We start from the raw sequence: 9,785 nt of genomic DNA on the forward strand, positions 1-9,785 counted from the left end.
TGGCTGAGACAACAGACTTAACATTTCACCAAGAAGCTTGTGACATAAACTTGAGATGTGATTAGCTTCAGCACAGTGCAGCACTGATCTCTGAACCTTCTGCTTCCTCATCCACACTCATATAAAAACTCATCCTCTGCCGTTCCCTTTCACGCTCTCCCACCTCCACCTTTGTTGGAGTCACCTTTTACCCTCGCTGTTAATCAGCCCTTTGACTAGAAGGAACCTCTCCCTGTGTTTCTCTGTTCATCGCCTCCATCTGCCCTTCACCTCCACAGCTCCGTTACAATGAAGGGATCAGGATGAGAGCAAAGAAAAGAAAAGAAACAGCCGAGCACAGCAGTGGAATAAATCAACAAGGTGATGTTGCAGTGTGAGAACAGGTGGACACACACTGTGTTTCAGGCCTCTGACTGGGCTCCAGTAAGTAACACTGACATTAGCTGTGATGTTGCAAACACTTATATTTTGTTTAATCTGTTGGACACAGTAGATTATTTCCAGCTTTAACTTCCGGTTCATTTTATGCACAAGAAGCATCTTCAGTGTATGGAGGCAAAATACGGAGTGATAAGGTTCTGGAGCCTCGTCGTCTGCTGCAGCTAACGTCACTGTTAGCATGTGGGAAGCCGGTGAGGGATCATTGTAACTGCTGAGACAGTCTGGACCAAAGTGGACTCTCAGGAGACGTCCTCAGATCCAGTGTGACTAAAGAGAGTGAAACCTAAACTCAGCAGTGAGTAATCTTCTCCTCTTTTATCCTCTCACTTACTCTGGGCACAGAGTGACGTGTTTCTGTAACAGCTTTTATCTCCATGTCACTGTCATCCAAACTCAGGTTGAGTGTGGAATCCAGCAGAAGTAGAGATGATGATCACACCTTTATATTTGGATGGAGACGGTGTCAGGACACATTAACGCTCTGACTCGGAGCAGAGTGGGAGCGTGGGAGCGCTGCCTGTTGAAGAATAACACACTTCATGGAGCCACATGTTGTTTTCACACTTTAATTACACAGTGAAGGCGAAGCATGAACACACTGCTTCACACACACATGTTCACACTGGGAGCTGCCCAGTACAACCACAGTCCTCAGTGTTTGTTTTAGGAAACAGAAAGGTTCTCGTTCTTTCCTCAGACAGTCAGAGTCTAAGTTTTCCAAAGCAGGTTTTCACTTCCTTCTCATTTATATTTGAGATGTCTGTCTTAAAACAACAATCATTATCACATGATTTCTTTTTCCTCTTTGTTTCTTTTCCTCCAAAATCTACAGAGAACTCATTTTGAAGCATAATTTAAATGCAAAGTAAGAATCTGGCCTTGCTAAATCAGCTGGTGATAAATAACCCTGAATGTTGAATTATGGCCTGAACTCTGCTTCAGACAAAAACAAACTGTGCAGGGTATAATTCATTAATTAACAGAGGGTTAAACCGAATGTTGGACCTGAGCAGAGAAAAGTTTTTCTGCAACAGTCTCAGAAAAGTTTAGAAAAATGTAACACTTCCACTACAGCTGGTCACCGCTGGATATGTCCAAAACAATTAAAGGTTAAATGTGAACTCACATTGGTGCTGGTGGATTCATCATAATAATCACTAGTTGCATCACTGAAGCATATTGTCGTATCTCTAATTTTTCAAGGGGAAATCAATTCATTTCCATTTTCTGACTTAATCCAGGAACACACACTGGACCTGGACTCACTGCTTTAACCCTGAGAATCTCGTCCTGTGTTTGCAGTGAGTCTGGATTGGAGTGCAGATGTGTTTTCCTCTCCTCTCCGGCAGCCTGTGGCCAACAGCCCGAGGCCGGAGGAAGAAAGACCACATGAAGTCCTGAATTAGATGGAGCTGTAAATATTTGATGAGCTGCTGTGTGTTTCCAGCAGCTTCATGGGCATCCAAGGTCAGAAGACTCTGCAGTCTCACACACACACACACAGATAAACACACACCTTCATAGGCAAACACACAACATGCACACAGGCAGATACATACGCTCACAGTGCATGCATACAGGGAAATGTGGAACCAGACACAGCTGTCTGTACACAGGTTTGTGCTTCTGTACTTGTGAAAATGTCCTCAGCCTCCACCCTGTCCAAAACTGTCCCCCAATCCTAACATGTCTTCATTTTCTTTCCCAAAAAACCTCACTTTCACAAAAGCTCTGACTGAACATGTCCACGCTCTGCAAAAATGTCCTCACTTTGCAAAGATGTCTTAACTTTCCACTATTTAAAAATTACTTTAGTATTTCATCTTTTTACTTTCCAAAACTGTCCACACTTCTTCAGATATGTCCTCTTTTCTTTCCTTTTTCTAACCATGTCATCATTTTCCACAGTTTCTTCTCTACAAACATGTTCTGTGTCAAAGTAAAATGTTGTGACTTAAGCTCTCATTTTCCACTTTGCAAACATTCTCAGCTTCACAAAGCTTTCCCCTCTTTCCAACATGTTTCCAATTTCTAAATTTTCCCTGAATGTCTGATACTGGTCCTCACAGAGACAGAAGTCAAAGTAAACACACTGAGACTGACATGTGCAAAAAATATGCAGGCACAGTGAGGCTGCAGCTCCTCTATGAAAATACCTGCTCAGTTCATCAGTACACGTTGTGCTCTCATACATCATTAAAGCATCGTCGATACTTAACTCATTTATAATTAAGAGCTGCTCAGAGAGCGCTGAAGGATCAGAGAAAATAGCTGCACACTAAACGTCCTCGCCTCCGTCTCTCTGCTGCTGCTGGCGTCCGTCCATCTGTGCTGATATAAACGTGTCGCCGCCACTCACATCCATCTGCCGTGAAACTGACACAGACTCTGCATGTTGGCTCAGATGTTGTGCAGCTGATGGAGGAGAGGACACAGCTCTGAGAGATGGAGAGCAGAGAGATCAACCTTTAAAGCTGCGTTGTTATTTGACCACGAGGAGGCAGACGACTCTACAAGTATGTGATGGACACACCACTCAGGACATCATGGACGAGAGGTTAAAAATCCCTGAGCAGTAAACCTGTGTACTCCTCACTCTCTGGTAGGTTCATCATAGAAGCTGCTGTGTGGTCCTGATAGAGTTTCCTGTTTGTACCCGTCCACGCCCCGACCCTGACGAGGCTTTCAGTCCCTTCACTGCTCTCTCTTCTCATCTTTCCTCAGCATCAGTCACTTGTTCAAACAGCAGAAACCCATTAAAAGCTGCCTCTCCAGAAACACACCTCGCCTCCGTCCTCTGCATGTTTGACATGTTTGTTGTGTGCTACAGGAACGCTGCTGAAATGTTCGTGCTGGAAGTTTGTTCAGACTCACTGTCCCTGACTTTTCATCTCATGATCAGGTCACAGTTTGATTTGTTCATTTGGTTTATGAGCCAATGAGGGGATGGTGAACTTTATCCCTGCCTCACATCAGCGTATTACACCATCACTGTGTGTGTTTTAATGCTGACGTAGGAGCAGTTTGTTTCCAGTCTGTATGCTAAGCTAACCAGGTCCTGACTCAGACATGACAGTGGCATCAATATCTATGTGTCTAAGTGTATTTTTGCTAAATGTCGGTCTATTCCTTTTAACACTGGTCTCAGGAATAAGTGCAGTGAGTTGACCTGATGAGACAATCATCATCTCAACAAGCTCAGCTAATCCAGATGGTGCGTTCACTGTACAGTGAATGATTCTTCTTCACTTCACACTGAATGAGATTTTATGCTGCAGAAAAAATGATTTTAATCAAGCACTGACTCACGAAACCTCGTTTGTCTTGAAATGAGAAACATCTTAGTGACGTGTGAATCAGCTCAGCGTGCAGTGGAATAAACTGCAGACATACACATCCTCTCAGCCTACTTCTGGGTGATAAGTCTTCTATTTTGGGCGGTTGTTAAGACAGGTAGCATCACCTGGGAATTACCAGAAAGCCACGGAGCGGTGATAAATCACAGCCGTAGAGATGTGTTCAGCAAACGAAGCACAGAGGGAGCGGGGATGAAATTAGCAGCAGAACGTGTTTCTTTCCAGGCTGCAGAAGCTAAAAACAAAGAAAGCAGAAAGCAGCACACTGGGCACGGATCACAGTGAGATGAAAATAGTGACAAACTGTTCACATTGCAGGATGGTTAGCCATCCTCTCCCCCCGTGGTTTTTTAAAAACACGCGGCTTTTGTTAACAGTAAACACTCCTGGTTGTTTGGCAGGAAAAATACCAGAGTGTTCATCAGTCAGAGGCAAATATCTGAGACAGCGACAGTGAAAAGGGAGGCTCATCAATATTTCAGAGCATGCGATAACAAAAAGGAGGCCAGTGGCTTTATGCTGACATTTCTGTGTCATTATTCACAATGAGAGCTTTGCTGTTCATTAAGGCTTCAGGGCTGAGGAGTGTGAAATAAATACACAGCAGTCCAAACTCCAAGTGTCTGACTGGGAGAAAAAATACAGGAATAAAAGAAGACATTAAAGAAATAAAGAAGAAAATAAAACTGTTAAAAGTATTTATCCACCACTGAAAACAGTCCTCTACAAATGCACTTCATTCTGTTTGAGAAATGTTTGTCAGAAAACCACGGGACGTTTCTTACATCCTCAGCAGGACTCAGTGGACTCAGGACTGAGAGCCACAGATGATGTTCAGCCTCAGGTGTTGAGTGTAACCCATGATCATGTCTATCCAGGGTTAAAACCTGATGTACCAGGCAGCAGGTAAACCAAACCAATCAAACTGGTAATTGGAGAAAACGTCAAACACGTCCTGTAGGGCTGTGAGCTTCTGCCAAGGCGACGATGACACGATGCTGAGGATAAACCAGTGACCCTGAGCCGTATTCACAAAACATCCAGCGGCTGAAACTGGCTCCTGACTGAGAAACTAAGGATTACAGAGCATCTCTTAAAGCAGCTCCAGAAGAATCCTGAGTCTGTAAGAACAGGCAGCTGCTGCACCTCATCATATCAGCAGAGCTCATGAACAAACTGAAACAGTGGAGGTGATTCATACAAGTCTCCAGTTTGCAGCTGCACAGTCAGTTATTCATCAGAGCAGAGATGCACCACAGTGTTTGACAGCTCATTAATTGTACATTAAATTATCACCAACTGCAATAAATGAGTTTGCACAGAGACACGAGGCGACTGACTGAACCAGATGATGCACATAAACTCTATCACTCAGCCTGCACGTTACAGTTCAGCTGTATGAACCAGATCCTGGTTCCTACAGAGAGGTGTCGGTTCAGTGACAGAAAACAGGACGATGGAGAGGTGGATATTAAAATTAAAGTTTTATTGTCAACAACCTTTTTCTCACTGTGCAATTAAACAAACATTTTTCCTCAGATGATGGTTGAAACTTTGAAAGGTAGTAAGTAAAGACTCATTTTGACTGAGACGTGATAATAAATCTAATAAATGGTCTGGATGCAGTGCTCCTGTTTATGTTTTATTTTCTTCTAAATGTCACAATAATGTTTGTTAATGAGTGAAAATAGAATTTGCATCTCACATTACACAGTAAGAATAGTAATGATGGTGTTTACCTCTCAGGTGCAGATTATGTTTCCAGGTTTGCTGTTCCCTTAAGTTCCCAGTTTTCCTCTCGTCTGTATCTACGTCTGAGAAGCAGCAGGAACCAGTAAAAGTTTTAATGGCACCTGACTCCCACAACAAAACCACACTGTAAATCACAGGCTGTTTCTAGTGCTACCATTAATTCTTTCAAAGAAAAGTTGCGTCATGTTTGTGAACTGGCTCACCTCGAGTCCAGAAAGTTTCAGACTGCTGATGCTGAATTATTCCTTCAGTAGTTCACGAGGTGTTTCTGTAAAATCTAGATTAATGTGGTTTCTCCTGCAGATTTCAGTGCTTCAGTGTTCCTGACAAAAAAGGTGAAAAAAGCGAGTGAGAAGAATAAAAAAAAGCAAATGTGCTTTTGAAGGTTGTGCCTGTGTTTGACATGAGATAATAATAAGAGGAGGGAGCGTGTCTCAGGAAGGAACCAGGCCATGAATAATGCTCTTTTCACTCCATAGTCCTCTGTGATTGATCAGGATCTGATCCTGCGTTTCATTCAGAATCACTTTAGCCAAGCGCCACAGGAAAAGTGACAACGTGTGTTTAATTAATGTGCAGTGATTTAGCATTTATTCACTTGAGCGGAGTGAAAAAAAAAAAGAAATAAAATCATAAATTAGCGAGTTTACAGCTCAGTGGTCCAGATGGTGCTGTTAGTTGAGGGACACATTTTAATTTGATCAACCAGATGTCCTCATATTCTTCATGTTTATTTGTGGTAAAGAGACCTTGACAACATCATGTCAGACGTCATGTTTCTTTACCGGCAGATGGTCCAGACAGGAGACACTTCCAGCTATCACCAAATACTTTCAGGGACGCTTCCAAGTTTTAAGGAGACTCTCTGGTGAGTCCAGTCCCAGATCAGAGGAGATCCCCTGAACAGATTTCAGACCTGGAGCGCTGTGATGTCCTCTCTGCTGCTGTCAGCTCTCCAGCGCAGAAAATTCATCTCCTGTTTTTATTCAACTGCTGCAGAGACGATGCTGGACCAACACACATGATATCTTCACATTTACTGATTCACAGGCAGATTCCTGATCCGGGTTCTTGTTTTATCTTATGATTATTGTCACAGCATTTGAGGAAGAAAACTCCTGAACTGACTGAAACAAACAGGATTATCTCACCACACAGGCTGATTTATTTTTCCCTCTTGTTTGGGAACAAATGAGATTTGATGAGTCAGTAGCAGATTAAATGCACAGACTAATCTCATTTAGCAAAACACAAGAGACAAAGCTGATCCTGGTTCAATATGTCTGCTTTCAGATGTAAACAGAGACCTGAGCCACATAACGCTTCACTTTGATTTCACGAACGACAGAAGGTTTCACCGCAGCTGTGGAAATCCCAAATCTGTAAATCCGACTCCAAAGCTTCGTCTGTTTGTTCTGTCTTTCTTCTTTTTCTTTATTTTACTAAAAGCTGCATGTTGTGCTCCTTATTCTCTCACTGCACATTCCTCCCAAACAAAGTGATGAGCATGTTTGTACAGTGTGTGTCAGTCAGCATCCAGCAGGGCTGAGGTTGTAGAGCTGAGCTTCCCCTCTGACCTTGTGTGTTAAAATGTTGAATGTCCTCTGTTTTCAGATGAGTAATGAGAGGTCATGTTATTCTGCCCAGTGCTAAAGGAAAGTAGAAGAAAACACCTGAACACATCACGTTTTACTACCTGACTTAACACTGAAGTTCTGCTTTAACACTTCATCGACTTTTCACAGTAAAAGCCTTATTTTACTTTGGAAACCTGAGACATTCTGCTCATATTTACCCCAATAACAGAGCGAGATAGAAGCCTTTCACCCCGACTTCCTCTCCTGCACAGCTCACTCTGCAGTGTGAGGACTTCTGCTGCCACCTACTGGTGAAAACCAGAGCAGCAGCCAGGACACAGGCACCTGCAGTCAACATGTGAAGACAGCTGGAGACACAGCATTTCAGCTGGACTCATATTTTAATGTTAAAAAAGATTTTAGACAGCTGTGTGTGAGGATATAATATATAAGCTGTTCAGGACCACGTTGGTTAAAGTCCACAGCAGAGGTGTGGAGATGTGTGAAGGGAATCAGAATCAGAATACATTCATCAAAACACCAAACAAGTGTCAGTTCATATGAGCTGATAAAAGTGAAAGTCACACTCTCAAAATAAACACCAGGTTATTTCTGTGAGTGTGATAAACAAAGACGGTTTACTGAACCAGGAAGAGCTCAGAGCACACAGGCAGACTGAACCATGAGGTGATGAGTGAGTGGAGAACCAGTCGAGATGATGAGGTGATGGAGCAGGGAGGATCAACGCACCCGGAGACAGGTCCAGGTCCAGGAGGACTCTGCTGTCCCACCGTCCTCTTTACTTTCTCAGTCAGCATTTCTTCCTGAGGGAATTACCCACAGATCATAGCGCTGTGACGTTAAACACTGGGTTACCAGGGGAAACATGGAAGAAGAAACCAACCTCTAACCGTATAAAGGTTTACAGTATAAACACACAGATCACTGCTGATTCACGAAACACACACGTTATTACACACAGGCAGTTTATTCATGGAGCTTTTCACTCTCTGCTTAAAGACGATAAAACGAGGAAACGGATTGTGTGGCAGTAGAAACACGACTCCCTCGGTTCAGTCTTCATTCATCTGCGTCGACTGAGTCGTCCTTGTTCAGACGATGTAACAACTGTTGTATGTTAGAGACAGAGAAGCAGTGAAAACCAGCAGCTGGGCTGAAACCACTGGCTCAGTGTGCAGGAGGTTTTAATCATCACAGGTTGTTTAGCAGCAGCCTGAGACATGTTAATGTTTAAATCTCTGAAGTGACACGACCACACCAAAGGTTTTCTGTTATAACTGGAGTTTGACTCAGGGTCCACACTTCCCTCCATCCCTCTGTTCTTCCTCTCTCTGGTAAAACCTCCCCCTCTGCACAACATCAACCTCTTCACCTCCACCGACGTTTCAGCTTCGAGCCTCCTCCAGAGGAGAGGGGAGGAGGTGCTGAGGGTCTGAAAACTGTACAACGACCAGATAATGATGTTAGCAGACGGGATCCGGTCAGAGCTGGGTCTGGTCTCTGGGTCTGGTCTCCGGGAGTGAGGACGATCGGCTGCAGAAACAAACAGGAAGTTTATCATTTGAAATGATTGTAGCTTTAAAAAATAAAAGTCAGGACACCTCTCAGGTGTAGTTTCATCAGGGTGGAGCTTCACCTGCTTTACCTCCAGTGTGCACAGGGAAGAGAAATCATCGTCTGACTAAATCAAGACTCAGCTGGTACGGTTGAGACGGGCGCTCAGATCTGTTGGTTCAGTTTAGGGATTCCTCTTCACCAGGAAACGTTGGCAGGAAATGTCACAAGATGTTGACAGCTCTGAGCCTCCACCCACAGAGCCTGGAGGGGGATGAACGGCCTCCTGCTGTCACAACTTTTCTCTTTCTGTGTTTCTATCTGTCACAGAAAAAGCCGCTCGTGTTCAGCAGTGATTTATTTCAGCAGTGAGAGTTCAACTGTTCCTCTGCGCAGGAGAAAAATCTGCGTTTGTAATTTCCCCGTTTGATCGTAAAATATTTTACAGGAGAGCGAGCAGGTTCAAATGATCACAGCTTCACAGAGGCAGGTTAAGACAAATGTTTACTCTCAGAGAGAAAATGTATTCGTCATTGAGCTGTTTTCCAAATATATTCATGAAATCAATATTTATCTCAGGGATATTCTTTCCTCAGGTTTGTGTCTCTGTTAATGTGTTTTAACATGTGAGGGAGAAAATAAAGCGGAGCTCCACCCACTGATTTTAAGAACAGAAACAGGAAGTGAAAGGAGTCTTTTTTATGGCTTTTACTGATTTTACACGACTGAATTTTACTTTGGTTTGGGCTCCCACAGAATCACTGGGGTGAATCTGGAGGAATGTGGTTGGAGACATGATTGAAAACATGTTTTTTGTCTGAAGGCTGGAGAAAGACAATAAAAGATGGAAAATAAATTCCATATTTTTGAAATAAAAACCTCTTGTTCCCAGTTCTGCTTTTATTCTGCGTGGACAATGTTTAGATCACAGCTGGTAGAGTTAAAAAAAAATCATTTAACTGTGAAGAAAACAGCAGCGTGTGAGTAACAGATTAGGTCAAGTAACTGTAACCCAGCACCTGTAAAGTAATTATGGATGATGTGTCTCCTGGTTACATTATTAAAATAAAACAAGTCTTATTAT

The 9,785-nt window shown here is 43.1% G+C and overlaps 1 long non-coding RNA gene across 3 annotated transcripts; it reads right to left on the reverse strand.

The window, feature by feature from the left end:
* Positions 1 to 5,267: 5,267 nt before the first annotated feature.
* On the reverse strand, positions 5,268 to 9,420 carry LOC127143206 (uncharacterized). Of its 3 annotated transcripts, XR_007814458.1 has the most exons (3): positions 8,793 to 9,389; positions 5,753 to 8,680; positions 5,268 to 5,611 (listed from the first exon to the last, which is right to left on the reverse strand). It is a non-coding gene; the product is annotated as an uncharacterized LOC127143206 (long non-coding RNA). The 3 variants fall into 3 exon arrangements; XR_007814456.1 differs by lacking the exon at positions 5,268 to 5,611 and having other exon boundaries at positions 7,509 to 8,680; positions 8,793 to 9,420; XR_007814457.1 differs by lacking the exon at positions 5,268 to 5,611 and having other exon boundaries at positions 7,509 to 8,680; positions 8,784 to 9,420.
* Between the last annotated feature and the right edge of the window lie 365 nt (positions 9,421 to 9,785).

This window comes from Lates calcarifer, linkage group LG13 (assembly GCF_001640805.2).
Source record: "Lates calcarifer isolate ASB-BC8 linkage group LG13, TLL_Latcal_v3, whole genome shotgun sequence".
Classification (NCBI taxonomy): domain Eukaryota; kingdom Metazoa; phylum Chordata; class Actinopteri; family Centropomidae; genus Lates; species Lates calcarifer.